Here is a 14,785-nt window from a genome sequence, read left to right as displayed (position 1 = left end):
GAATAAATGTGTGTGTGTGTGCATATGGCGTCTATTCAAACAATAAATATATAATAAAGCACCTTTGCACACAGAATATGCAAATATATACAAAGCATATATGCAAAAAAATGTAGAACGTGTTTATGCAAACAATATTATATCGCCTACCCTCTAACAATGTCCCTCTCTTCTGAGGAAGGTGTCTATGCAAAGAGAATGGGAAGCACTGAATGGTCCTTGGTCATCTGCTTCTCTGGATTCAACCTGCTCAGAGGTAAACTTCCTTCGGTGGGATTTGTGCCTGGAAAAATGAAGCCTTAGAACTGTGTTGGGTGACCCAACAGGCAGATGAAGCAACTGTTCTGCGCACCAGCCAAGGAAATTAGTTTTGATGTTTCCACCTCCCCACCCCCCCCCCACCCAAAAGCATCAAAGTTGTCATAATGGGAAATATCAGAACTTTGTTGGGCTTCCTTATGCTACGCTCTTCCCCCATTGTGCTTCTTTCTGCCAGGCAAAAGATCACACATTTCTGGATCGTCACTGGATCTGCAAGTCCTGCTGGCACGGATAACAGGTGCCAGACTTGAGATTTGTGTGCCAGGCTCTGTTCAAATTAAAGCCTGGTTGCCACGAGTCCTCGCTGACTCCTACAACCAGAGTAGAGACAAAGGAGGCCAGATGGCAGTTTCCTTCTAATGTAATTGTGTGGGGACATCCAAATGTCCGAATCCTCGGAGCTCTCCGTCAAGCACGGATTTTGAAGTGTTTTGAGCACCATGAGCTCAACAGCTGCAGCCACATCATGACGGCATGCCATATAATATGCTGTGCAGCAAATTTATGATTGTTGGGGCCCCAATTAGGTGTTACATTTATAATAAAGTGCCTGTTATAAAGTGTTTTAAGGGATTCCGGTGTGCTCCCCGTTCACAAGTACAGCAAATGCATTGGGCTAGGTAAAATTTATGACCCCAAAGCACACATAAAATATAATACATCCTTTAATCTTATGTTTGAGGAACTCACTGCTACTTAACTCATTAATAACATTAAGGCATCCCATTCATCTTAATGACTGGAAAATGCTTTGAACCCGGGACACAAAGAATGAGTAGATGTTATGGAAGAAAGGTTGGCTTCCCTGAGGATTCAAATTGACCTAAACAGGGGTCAAGATTTCGCTGTTTATCACCAAGGCACACTTCATGGTCTTCTATTATAGAAAGATTTACAGATGTGTTCATATCAGCATATTTTTCTGAATTAAAAAATAATAATCAGGTGAAGCATTTTTTGTTTGTTAAAAACACCCAACTTATTATTTCTTTTTAATATGGGCAAAAAACACTTGGCACCTAGTACAGCTGACAGATTTTCATTTAAACTCATTTGCAGCCTGGTGATTTAATAAGTTTGCATGCAATTGTTGCTCAGCGCCTTTACAGTGCTGATAAAAGAACAACCCTGATGTTATTGTACTTTCATGATTTGTGCTCCTGATGCTTTTGGGGTGGTCACACGCTATCCTGCTTTCAATACTATTTACGCCTGCAGAAGTTTTGGGGTGCTCACACTGCTTCATTTCCAATCAGCACATAACCTGTAACTTCCTGCTGAAATCTTACAGCATTGGGGTGGGTGTCACACTTTTGTTGTGTTTTGTAGCTTCTCTGGACAGCAGATGAGAACACATCTACACCATACAGGTAAAGCAGCCCTATACCAATTTGACAGTCATCATTCTCTCCCAAAGAATCCTGGGAAGGGTAGTTTCTTATGGGCGTTGAGAGTTGTTAGGAGATACCTATTCTCTGCTACAGTTCCCAGAGTTTCCTGGGAAAAGGGATTAATTGTTAAAGTACTCTGATAATTGTAGATCTGGGAGGAGCTACAACTCTCAGCATCCTTAACAAACTACACTTCCCATGATTCTTTGGGGGAAACCATGACGGTTAAGGTGGACTAATACTGTATTATTTTAAATGTACTGTGGGCCAATGTGGTAGCATCGGGGAAGCACTGTGGAACAACAAATAAAGCAGAACAAATTCACCACTTTGTGGCACCTTTCTGTCTCGAGAAGCAATGGAGTGTGTCTCTGAGGGTGAAGTGAAACAGCTGTATTAGCAACACCAAAGTTACCACCCTGGGGTGCAAGCCTGGGCAGTGCGTATGGAGCCTCCCACCTCCAGGCCTCGCTGATGTGGTCCAAAGGAAAGCAGAGGGGAACATGTTGTGTTCCTTCTGTGATAGTTTGTCCACCTTTGGCCCCCACCTGCACTCAGCATTCACCTGTGGCTCCTAGAAGCTGCCAGCATGTGACAGGGGCCACACCCTGGGAATGTCTTCAACTTGCCAGCTAAACCAGCTGAGGGTAACCGATAGGTCTCAAGCCATTGATGAGTTAGAGACTTCCCCCCGGTGGATTTAGCGGACAAGACCAAGGACTCAGCTATACAGCTTCAAATTAAACATTTTAAATGTTTTATTTAAATGTTTTATTTTACATGTTTTATTTAAATGTTTTATGTTTTAAATGTATATTTGCAATATACAAATGCGACACTAGATGGCGATGGTGAGCTATGGCAAATTCAATATATTATTCAAAACTTTTTTAAAAAAAACATTTTCACAGTGTGTTTTTTTAAAAAATGTGTGTAGATTCCACCTAATAGTGGGTCCAACAGTCAAGAAGTTGGTTTCTGCACATGCTGTAGATGGAAGTGGGGGTAGACGGGGCTTGTCAACCTGGGAAGGTAGGTATCCCATCTAGGAGAAGGAAAACTCTGATCCTAAAGGTATCCCATCTAGGAGAAGGAAAACTCTGATCCTAAACCTTTGTTGCCTTACAGGATATCTCCAGGAGAAGAAAAGGCTAAGGAGTAAACCCTGCACAAATCTGGAGTGGAATCCCTAAGATGGTTGGGTGGCACCTTGTGTTCCTCCTTCTGGCTCCTGTAACCAAGCAGCTGCCATATGTATTGTTCTGCTTTCCTCTGGACTAAATCAGTGAGGCTGAGAGTGGGGTCTTGTCATCTGGGCAGCCTAGGGCCTCCATACACACACTCCATACACACTGCCCAGGCTTGTGCCCTGGGGAGATCACTTTGGTGCTGCTAACATAGCAGTTTGACTTCATGTGCTTGAATCCTGCTCGTGGGTTTCCCACAGGCATATGGTTGGCCATTGTGAGAGTAGGATGTTGAACTAGATGGCCCATCCTTGGCCTGATTCAGCAATTCGAATTGAATTGGATTTGAATTTATTCATTTGTTTATTGCCTAGGATGGCAAAAGCATCAAGAAGTTGGAGAAGGAGGGCGAAAAGACCAAGCAGGGACCGGGTACACTTTTCCTTTCCTTTGACGTGGTTCCCACTTCAGACTAGCAATTTAAACAGAACACTTCCTTCCCAAATAGCTTGTGTTTCTCATAAAAAGCCAAAACCCACATTTCAGCTGACTGAAGACCTGATGTTAAAGCTCAGTGCCCTTTGCAAGTTGTATGCCATTGGAAAAATCTACCATGCTCACAGGGAGCTGCCCATGGCATTGGGCGTTTTGCTATATTCTGATGTTCTTTTGTTCTGTGTGTATAAATCAGTACAGCTGCCTGTAGTTTTTTACTCCCCTTCTGTGTGGGGCATAACTATGGGGACTCTCCAGCTGAGCCCCCCGGCACTTCAAAATTTACCACTACACCACTGAGCACCGTATCAATAAAGCCCCGTCGGATAGAAGCAGACTGAGATAAACTGTCACATTTTTCCTCAGAGACCTTGAGGTGGCAGCAACACTACGTTCAACTTCTGCCTTACCGTTGAAATGTGAGGGTTTTTTAAAAAATAAAAAAGCACGCCGGGGGGGGGGGGAATGCCCTAAATCAAAATGATCCTGTTTGTTATCATTTTATGGCCCAAGCATTAAGTCAATAAAACTTATCTGGGCTGTCATTTGCATTGTATACAATTTTTACTAGTTTATCAACTATGTTTTAAAAGCATGTTTAAAAGAGCTAAATGAAGAAATCAGTGATAAATGGCAGGGAAGCTGGGAACTTGTCTAATGCTATAGTAAAACTGAGAGTCTCCTTTGGAGAGTCGCGCCTCTAAAATATTCTTTCCGGGAGGATTTGATAGTGCAATAACGTCTCGTGTCTCGACTAACTGTAGTTAATGTCCTAATGCCTGATTGAATATTTCCCCGTTTCTTGTCAGACTCTTTTTTATTCATGATTATATGCAGGAAGGTCATCTAATTATATGACTTCCTTTCAGCAAAGGAGAACGTGTTTGTTTCTTTTAATAATGAGGAATAATGAAACTTATTTATGCAGAAGTCAGAGGAATTTATTGAAGAATTACCACATGACTAATGTGAAAATTAATAATAATAATAAAAAACTTTTAATAGCATATTCATTATAAGAAAGCTTGCCAGTAATGAAACAGCTGTAGAAAATTCCAAGTCCAGCTTGATGCAATAAAGTCTTATGTGGGGTTCAGGTCCTGATTACTGGGCATTTCTTGCTTGTCAATGATTATCGGATTAGCAGATTATAATTAGATAATTATTTAAGATGGAGAGTAGCTATTAAATAGCGTTAAAAAGCAGTTTTTTAAAACCGTAGGGGTTTTCTTTCTGGGGAGGTGAGGTTGTAATTTCTTGCTGACAAGACATTAACGTGTCAGGAGGACACACAATTAATTGTGCCCATCATCCTGCTTTACAATTCAGCAATTTGGATCAAAGGAGAAATTGTGAGAGTTTGGCTCAAGTCCTTTCAGGCATACTGAGGAGACTGAACTATTACAAAGCATGGGGGAAATATATATATATCTTCCTTTTTGTGTACAGTGGTACCTCAGGTTACAGACGCTTCAGGTTACAGACTCCGCTAACCCAGAAATAGTACCTCAGGTTAAGAACTTTGCTTCAAGATGAGAACAGAAATTGCGCAGTGGCGGCGCAGAGGCAGTGGGAGGCCCCATTAGCTAAAGTAGTACCTCAGGTTAAGAACAGTTTCAGGTTAAGAACGGACCTCCAGAACGAATTAAGTACTTGACACGAGGTACCACTCTAGTCCTATTAAACTCTTGAGGACAGAAAACAGACAAGGCAGGGAAAATCACCCAATGATTTGATTTTGTGCAATAGAATAATAGAATTATAGAGTTGGAAGGGACTCATAGGGTCGCCTAGTCCACCCCTCTGCAATGCAGGAATACATTAAAAGCACATTCAGCGCACACTGAAAGCATACGGCTTCCCACCAAAATACTCTGGGCTCTGCAGTTTTGGGAATTGTAGTTCTGTGAGGGGCTAACTACAGTTCCCTGCATTCTTTGGGGGAAGCCATATGTTTTACACCTGTACTGAATTCATTTTTATTGTGTGGTGTGGATCTGCCCTTTATTTTATTTTTAAGCTGCTGTTCGTTGGTATGCTTTGGATTGGGGCCGTGGCAACAGGGGGTGCGTGGCTGTGTCAATGTATTGCTCGTGGCTTTTTTCAGATCAGAAATCCCTGCCAAATTGCTATAAACCCCTTACAGGGGAAAAAAAAACCCCATCTGTTCATGTTGCACACCCACTCTCCATGCAGTTTGTAGTTCCCTCCCACAGAGTTAATATCTGTCTGTCTGTCTGTCTGTCTTTTGCCTTTATAGCCCACCTTTTTCTCCAAGGAGCTTTCAATGTGACATGTATGGTTTTCTCCCCCTGTCCATTTAATCCCCACAAGAACCCGGCAAGGTAGGTCAGGCTGAGAGAAGACAGTGATTGGCCCCCAAAGTCACACAGTGAGCTTCCTCCTGGCCGAGTGGGGGGGGGGATTTGAACCTTGGCCTCTCCCAGCCCCTAGTCTGACACACTCTAACCACTGCACCACACTGCCTCCCTTAGTAGCCACGCAGAGAGGCGTTTATGACTGAGACTGCGGCTGGGGAAGAAGGTTTAAACCTTCCCTCAACACGCACTGTGGTGCTGATGACTATCATCCCTCTGTGCCTGGTATTTAATTAAAAAAACAACAACAATGTGATTACTAATCATGTCATTAGCTTCATATGTAATTAGCCCCTAAGTGAAACATCACAGGTCTCTTCCAGCCCTTAAGAATCTGCACGATGTTTTCGTCTTGCAGCACGATGCAGCCAGCTAGGGTGACTTGGGGACTTGCTTAACGGAGGACAGTACTCCGTTTGAAGGTGCCCCCAGCGCCCAGTCCTGTTAAAAGATCAAGAACACTAGATCTGCAGGAGCAGCCTTGAGCTTGCCCATCAGCTGTTATTATTTATTATTATTTATTAAATTTATTGGTCACTTTCTCTTGCTGATGGCAACTCAAAGCAACTTATAACCAACCCAGATCCTCCAAGTGTCCCTATTTTCCAGGGACAGTCCTGCATTTACAGAAGCCATCATGGTTCCTGATTTTATCCCGGGATGTCCCGCTTTTTCTTAGGATGCCTTATTTTCTCCAGAGAAATGTTGGAGGGTATGGAGTTATGCAACCCCTGAGCCAAGGAGATAGGTAACTGTACAACCTTTAGAAGACATCCAAACTACAAGAAAGAAGATTCCACCTAAACATTAGGAAGAACTTCCTGACAGTAAGAGCTGTTCGACAGTGGAATTTGCTGCCAAGGAGTGTGGTGGAGTCTCCTTCTTTGGAGGTCTTTAAGCAGAGGCTTGACAACCATATGCCAGGAGTGCTCTGATGGTGTTTCCTGCTTGGCAGGGGGTTGGACTCGATGGCCCTTGTGGTCTGTTCCAACTCTTTGATTCTATGATTCTATGACATCTGAAAGCAGCCCTGTATAGAAGACATCTGAAGGCAGCGCCGTATAGGGATTCCCCCCCCCAATGTTTAATGTTTTATTGTGTTTTTATATATGTTGGAAGCATTCCAGAGTGGCTGGAGCAACCAGGTCAGATGGGCAGGGTACAAATAATAAAATAATAATAATTATTATTATTATTATTATTGTTGTTGTTGTTGTTGTTGTTGTTGTTGTTGTTGTTGTTGTTATTATTATTAAATTTGTTGTTGTTTAGTTGTTTAGTCGTGTCTCACTCTTCGTGACCCCATGGACCAGAGCACGCCAGGCACTCCTGTCTTCCCCTGCCTCCCACAGTTTGGTCAAACTCATGCTGGTAGCTTCGAGAACACTGTCCAACCATCTCGTTCTCTGTCGCCCCCTTCTCCTTGTGCCCTCCATCTTTCCCAACATCAGGGTCTTTTCCAGGGAGTCTTCTTTTCTCATGAGGTGGCCAAAGTACTGGAGCCTCAGCTTCACGATCTGTCCTTCTAGTGAGCACTCAGGGCTGATTTCCTTAAGAATGGAGAGGTTTGATCTTCCTGCAGTCCATGGGACTCTCAAGAGTCTCCTCCAGCACCATAATTCAAAAGCATCCATTCTTTGGCGATCAGCCTTCTTTATGGTCCAGCTCTCTCTTCCATACATCACTACTGGTATTATTAAATAGAATGTCCCTATTTTAATCCGAAGAAACGTTGGAGGGTATGCTAACCAACAAACCAAAATCTCACATAGATACATAAAAAGCCATTAAAACAATACATTAAAAATAAATTTAAAACTCCCCACCCACTCTAAGAGGCCACAGATAGAGGCCAAAGACCTGCTTAAATAGGAAAGTTTTTGCCTGGCGCCTGTTTGTTTGTTTGTTTGTTATATTAATATTATTTATATAGTGCATTTTTCCCTGTCAGGGACACAAGACAGCTTACAGTTTAAATCAAAACAGCTAAAAACATTGGCGCTGTTTGTATGTGTTTGTGGGGGGGGGGGGGAGAAGCAATAATTAAAACACACACACATATATATTTACAACAGAAACATCACAGCCCCAGCCTTTTCTTTTAAAAACAGACTGTTCCCAAAAACCTGTTGGAGGAAGAAAGTCTCCACCAGCCCTTACCTGCCATTAACACCTGGACAGCAGCTTGAGCAGACTTGCAATACACCTGATCACAGTCTTCCCCATGAGGGTGAGAGGTCCTGCATGTCTATTGAAATTATAGTAATTATTTCCTTCCCCCTCTTTTTTAACTTTATTGATTTATTAACAACAGCAACAAAAAGTGCAAACGTAACAAAAATAAAAGAAAGCAGAGAATAAAAAAACACACCATTGCAAACCACAAAGCGTCACCGGCTGGGAAGACAAAAGCACAAAGATCCAGCACAGCTCCATAGGGATAATAAAGTATTGAGTCCCTTTACAAATAATAAAGATTTATAAAAATATGTGCTCTCCACCTGCGAGTCCCGTCATTACTGAGAAGAAAGGTTCTATAGTAACTGTTTCTAAATTTGCATCTGTATGCATAAATTGGAACATGCAAACACCTTTTCAGGGTGTGTGTATTTTTTTTGGGGGGGGGGAGGAATGCAAAATTGGACTCCTTCCTTAAGAGCGCAAGAAGAGCCACGGAATGCCCACGAGTTCTAATGTTATCAGAGAGGGAGAGAAGCTTTTCTCTCAACCCCAGCCCTTGTCAAGTTTCAATATTGTAGCTCATGGGCTTCCATTCCATCTCATTCACTCAAAGGGCTTGAGTAGGCAATGGAGAGGCTGTGCTTCTCCAGATATTGTCAGGCTCCAGCTCCCAGCAGGGTGTGGGAATACATCCCATACAGGGGCAGAGGAAGGGGGTGCGGTGGGGGTAGTCCGCCCCGGATGTAATCACTGAGGGGGGTGACAAAATGCTGGGCGGCACTCACTGGAGAGCCAGTGTGGTGTAGTGGTTAAGAATGGTAGACTTGTAATCTGGTGAACCGGGTTCGCATCTCCGCTCCTCCACATGCAGCTGCTGGGTGACTTTGGGCTAGTCACACTTCTCTGAAGTCTCTCAGCTTCACTCACCTCACAGAGTGTTTGTTGTGGGGAGGAAGGGAAAGGAGAATGTGAGCCGCTTTGAGACTCCTTCGGGTAGTGATAAAGCGGGATATCAAGTCCAAACTCTACTTCTTCTTCACCGCAGGACCTGCAGCACGCCTGGGCCACGCGTCCTCCCGCCACCTCCCCCTCAGCTGAAGGGAGGCTGAGTGGGAAGAGGCAAGCAGACTCCTTGGAGGCCCCACGGAGCGTCCTGCCCTCGCTGGTGGCTGGCCCCGCCCCTTGGTGCAGGACACATGCGCCGCCCCAGGCGCCCAATCGGCTTGCTCCACTCCTGCTAGCTCCCAGCAACTCCAGCCGGCGTTGCCAGGGGCAATGAAAGCTGGAGCACAACATCTGGAGGGCCATTGTTTCCTCATCCTGGACCTCCCACAACCTTCCCAGAGCCTGGTAAGCAAGGATGACCCAACTGGGTGCGCTGGTGAGGTGAAAAATAAATAAATGGAGCACAAGCAATGACAGGGGTCACAAACATCTGCGTAAGGTTGTGATAGTGTAAGTAAAGTGAATGTAAGTGGCAGCCCCCCGTCTCTGTGTCTATATTACCTGCCATGGAAAATGAGTCAGGTGCCAGTTCCATTCCTTACTTAAGACACACTTTCTCCTTTGGACCTTTGGGGCTTCTCAAAGCTCTTGCTGCACAATAGCTCAGTCCGTTGAACAGGAGGATTTTAATGTCAGGGTTGCGGTTTCAAGCCCTATATTAGAACAGACTTCCGCGAGAGGTGATGGACTCTCCTTCCTTGGAGGTTTTTAAGCAGAGGTTGGATGGCCACCTGTCATGGATGCTTTAGCTGAGATTTCTGCATTGCAGGGGGTTGATCTAGATCTCCGTTGGGCCTCTTCCAACTCTAAGATTCTACAATTTTATGAAAGATTCTTGCATTGCAGGGGGTTGGACTAGATGACTTTACAATTCTACGATCTAAGGTATCACTATCGCCACTCTTTAGGAGGGGGTAGGTTGGTTCATTGGGTTTTAATGCATTGTTTATATTGTTCAGATGTTGCATTTTATGGCTTTATTCTGCAAATGACTCTGTGATATATATATATATGTAAATAAAAAATAAAAATAAAAATAAAAATGAAGAGTGGTATATAGATGATGATTATAAGTTTCCATTTCTAGAAAACAGCTGTGCTCCAGGTAGCAAACACAACATTTGGGTCATGAGTCAGCAAAACCAAGTTGGACCAGAACTGCTGAGTTCAGTGTAGTTGCTGATATCTCCCTGGGCAGGTTGTTAGGCAGCAGAGAGGTGAGTTGCAACGCAGTGACAGCCGTCAGGAATGGATTGTGGGTGGCGCTAGGAGCTGCTCCACCCTTTAGCAAAATACGTATAGCTGATGGGCTGGATCCAGCTGATGTGTCCCATTAGTGTAAATATTTCCACTTCCAAAAACTAGACTCTCCCCCTCTCCCCACTGCACCCTTCCTGACTTTGCTATGGAGGGTTGGGGAAACCCAGTATTCAGACTATCCTCTGAATATTTTGGCAATAGCTTTACTTAGCAAATGGCATGGTAGGCTCTACTCTCCTATTATTCTTCCAGGGGAACTCTTTTAGAGTACAACAAACACTCTCTCTACCATTGCCAGTAACTGTATTAGGAAAATTAATTCCTCTGTGTTCAGATTTTATTGGTTGAAAATAAGATGATGGGTGGGTTTTGTTTGTTGTTGTTTGTACATTTATTCTTGGCACAAGATGTGCAATGTCCAGAAGGCACTGTTGATCTTGATGGATAGTTTCAATGTTTATGGGAATTCATTTGCAAATACAAGTCAACGAATTCATAGGGATGTCCCTTGCGTTTTCTCCATCTTTTCTCAGCTCCTGTTGTGCTCCAAGATATCCTTCTGTCTCTTTTTGGTAGCTTAAAGGCACCAATGCCTGGAAAGATGTAGAGAACGGGAGAGAGAGAGAGAGAGAGAGAGAGAGAGAGAGAGAGAGAGAGAGACACCCTGGTCTGAAACAGGCTTATGCAGAAATCAGAGGCCACTAATCTGCAGTCCTATGTGCATTGATTTGAGCCGTATTGAGCTCAGTGGGGCTTACTTCTGAGTAAATATGTATAGGATGGAGCTGCCTGTGTGCTTAAGGTTAGAATTCGGCTGCTCATTTCGGCCATGATTTCAAGGGGACTCATTATCCACATAATGCTTTTTTAGGATTCATTGTGAGTGAAGCAGAGACCTTTTAACAGAATGTTTGTTTGACAGGTCTTCAGAACAGCCAGGCTTTGCCTCTGTTGTTACTGCAATAAAACACCTCTCTGCTGCCCCCACTCCAGGCATCTGCCACCTGAAGTGGTCACTTATCTCACTTCCTAATATTAGAGCTGGCCCTTTCCTAGATCTTGGATTAGTAGGTTATGCCAGAGGTAGCCTGTGAGGTGACCTTCAGATGTCGTTTGACCACAACTCCCATCATTCCTTGGGATGCTGGCGGGGCCCAATGGGCGATGTAGTCGAATGGTACCCAGAGGGCACCACGTTGCCTACCCCTGAGCTTTGTGATCCATCTGGGTGAGCGGCTATTAACTTCATTTCACAGTGAGCCAAAGAGTTAGCACAACTGCCCTGGAGAAAAACCACAAATTCTATTAGTGGGAGAGAACACAGATTCCGCCCCCCGCCCTCTACAATCCTTCGGCTTGCCTCGCATGTACGACTATCATGTTACATCAAATATATTTCGCTTTGGTCCAGCTATAAAACTAAGTGCACCATTTCAGCAAAGAGATGGCTTTGGATTTGTGTTGACTTTCAAGTCAAGCCAAACAGGCTTTTCATAAAAAAAAAGGGGGGGGGGAGGAGAGAGGGGAAGAGAGAGGAAAAAGAGAAGGGGGAAAAAAAATGAAAAAGCCATCTGCTACTTTGTTTCCAGATAACAGAGGCAGCACGATGTCCGACTGAAAGATCATCCTGTTTGGTTATGTACAGTCCTAATTTGTCCTGTGATATCAATGAATCAGTGGAGAGTTGCTGAAAGGGGGGAATCAAAGGCGGAATTAATCTCCCCTTGATAGCAGGAGTAATTTCAGAAGAGACCCGTTTTGCTGAATTATACATATCTATCTATCTATATATAAAAGAGCAGAGTTGGTGCGGCTCTTCGGATCAATATCACAGTCGCTGCACAAATACGGCGCGTGAAAAAGACCAGTGTCGCTCAATAGCCAATCAGAAATGGCATTAACAGAGTGCGGGTGGTGGGGGAGTCAATTCAATTGGCATGTGTGTGTAAGGCCTGCACATAATAAGGGAAAGTGAAGGTGCACAGATTTGTGTATGGCCTGGATGGGTAGTTAGTGATCCATGCTCAATTCCCTCTTTCCTCTCTGTTTGTAGGAAACTCTGCAAACTCTGCACACCCAATAACCCTTTTGGTAGCACAAAAATGCAGTTTTTCTCCATCTGGAATTGTCCATGCTGGTCCTCAACGTGCTGCTTTAGATCTAGATGGGTTCTTATTTGAAAACCCTCCCAGTGACTAGGTTATCCACGCCTTAAGGTCCACAAATGACAACATTTTGGAGGTCCCAAGTCACAAGGTGGTTAGATTGGTCTCAACTAGGGCCAGGGCCTTTTCAGTACTGGCCCCGACTTGGTGGAACGCTCTGTCACAAGAGACCTGAGCCCTGCGGGACTTGACATCTTTCCACAGGGCCTGCAAGACAGAGCTGTTCCGCCTGGCCTTTGGTTTGGACTCAGTCTGACCCTTATGTTTCCCTCCCCTTATGGTTTTGATCTATGGGCTATTATTAAAATGAGGCTGCATTTTACATTGTATTTTTAACCTGTATTTTAATTTGGTCCCCCCCATTATGTTTTTATTGTAATTTTACTGGTGTTAGCCACCCTGAGCCCAGCTCTGGCTGGGAAGGGTGGGGTATAAATAAAATTTTATTATTATTTTATTATTTTCATCCCTGAACATGCACCAAGTAGATGAAAATGGAAGAACTCTCATCTAAGCCCAGCCAGCTTAGCCAGAAGTGTTGGGAACGGCACTCCATCAATATCTGGAGGACACAGGCTCCTCATCCCTGAATTATAGAATGCTATGAGAGCCAGAGTGGGGACGTGGTTAGAGTGTCGGACTAGGAACTGGTAGACCGGGATTAAAATCCTCACTTAGCTGTGAAGCTCACTAGGTGTGGCCTTGGGCCAGGTACTACCTCTCAGCTTACCTGTCATGGGGGGAGTTAAACGAGGAAGGAAGAGCCATGTATGCCGTTTTGAGCTCCTTGGTGGAAAAGTGGAATATAAATGTAATAAAATAGATAGATAAAAATTGCACCTTCTGTGATGTCATTACATGGAAAAAGAGCCCTGAATATAGAAAGCAAGCATGTCAGGGGAAAATATGAGCCTTGATCCTTCTCTCCTGTTGCTTTTCTACATGCAGGGAATTATTGGGTCTGCAGCAGCATGCAATCAAGTGACACCTGCTCTCCTCTAGACCGAAGTGGTCCCCTCTTGCGCAGGATTGCCCACTGCACTGAAAACTAAGCCAAAAATATGCCGCGGCTTCAACAATGTTCTGCAACATTAGGCATGTGTGAGATTTAGACGATAGCACCACCCCTGTCCCTAGGTCTACGTGTCATATGTAAGCAAAACAATCTACTGACAGAGGAAAGGGCTATTGATGGCAGCTAGCCAAGATGGCTAGGGACGCGGGTGGTGCTGTGGGTTAAACCACGGAGCCTAGGACTTGCCGATCAGAAGGTCGCGGTTTGAATCCCCGCAACGGGGTGAGCTCCCATTGCTCGGTCCCTGCTCCTGCCAACCTAGCAGTTTGAAAGCACGCCAAAGTGCAAGTAGATAAATAGGTACCGCTCCGGTGGGAAGGTAAACGGCGTTTCCGTGCACTGCTCTGGTTCGCCAGAAGCGGCTTAGTCATGCTGGCCACATGACCCGGAAGCTGTACGCTGGCTCCCTCTGCCAATAAAGCGAGATGAGTGCCGCAACCCCAGAGTCGGTCACGACTGAACCTAATGGTCAGGGGTCCCTTTACCTTTACCTTTAGCCAAGATGGCTAAGCTCTGCCTCTACAGTCAGATGCAGCAATGCTTCTGAATCCCTGTTGCAGGTAGCCATTGGTGGGGAGAGGGCTCTGGTGTTCGAATCCTGCTTGTGGGCTTCCTTTTGGTTGGCCACTCTGAAAACAGGGTGCTCAACTAGATTGGCCATTGGCCTGATCCAGACAAACTCCTATGTTGCAAAAGAGAACGTCAACAATGTTTAGGCAACACAATGACCATATACAGTGGTACCTCTGGTTAAGTACTTAATTTGTTCTGGAGGTCCGTACTTAACATGAAACTGTTCTTAACCTGAAGCACCACTTTAGCTAATGGGGCCTCTTGCTGCCGCCACGCCGCTGGAGCACGATTTCTGTTCTCATCCTGAAGCAAAGTTCTTAACCTGAAGCACTATTTCTGGTTTAGCGGAGTCTGTAACCTGAAGCGTCTGTAACCCGAGGTACCACTGTGCATACGTGGAGCTCATTTCCCACCACACTGACGAAGATCTACGAAACAGCAGTCAATATCCGGAATCTCTGTTCAGTGCTGGACATTATATTTGCTGAATGCATAAAGCTCCACAGCTCATCTTTCATCGTACAAAGTTTGGTACCTCACTTCATTTAAAGATTTTCAGAGACTTGAGACTAAGATTTCATTTTGAACTTGTTATTGTTTGAAGGAATTCTATAAAGATTGTCTATTACTTCTGTATAGGGTCATCGTGTTGCCTAAACATTGTTGACATGGGCCTGATCCAGCAGGCTCTTCTTATGGAAACCAATGGAGGGGAAAGGGCTCTTGGGCTTGGATTCTGCTTGTGGACATCTGT

This window comes from Podarcis bocagei (genome assembly GCF_964188305.1).
Source record: "Podarcis bocagei genome assembly, chromosome: 7".
Taxonomy (NCBI): domain Eukaryota; kingdom Metazoa; phylum Chordata; class Lepidosauria; order Squamata; family Lacertidae; genus Podarcis; species Podarcis bocagei.
The sequence above is the reverse complement of the archived record's forward strand: the minus strand, read 5'-3'. Positions refer to the sequence as shown.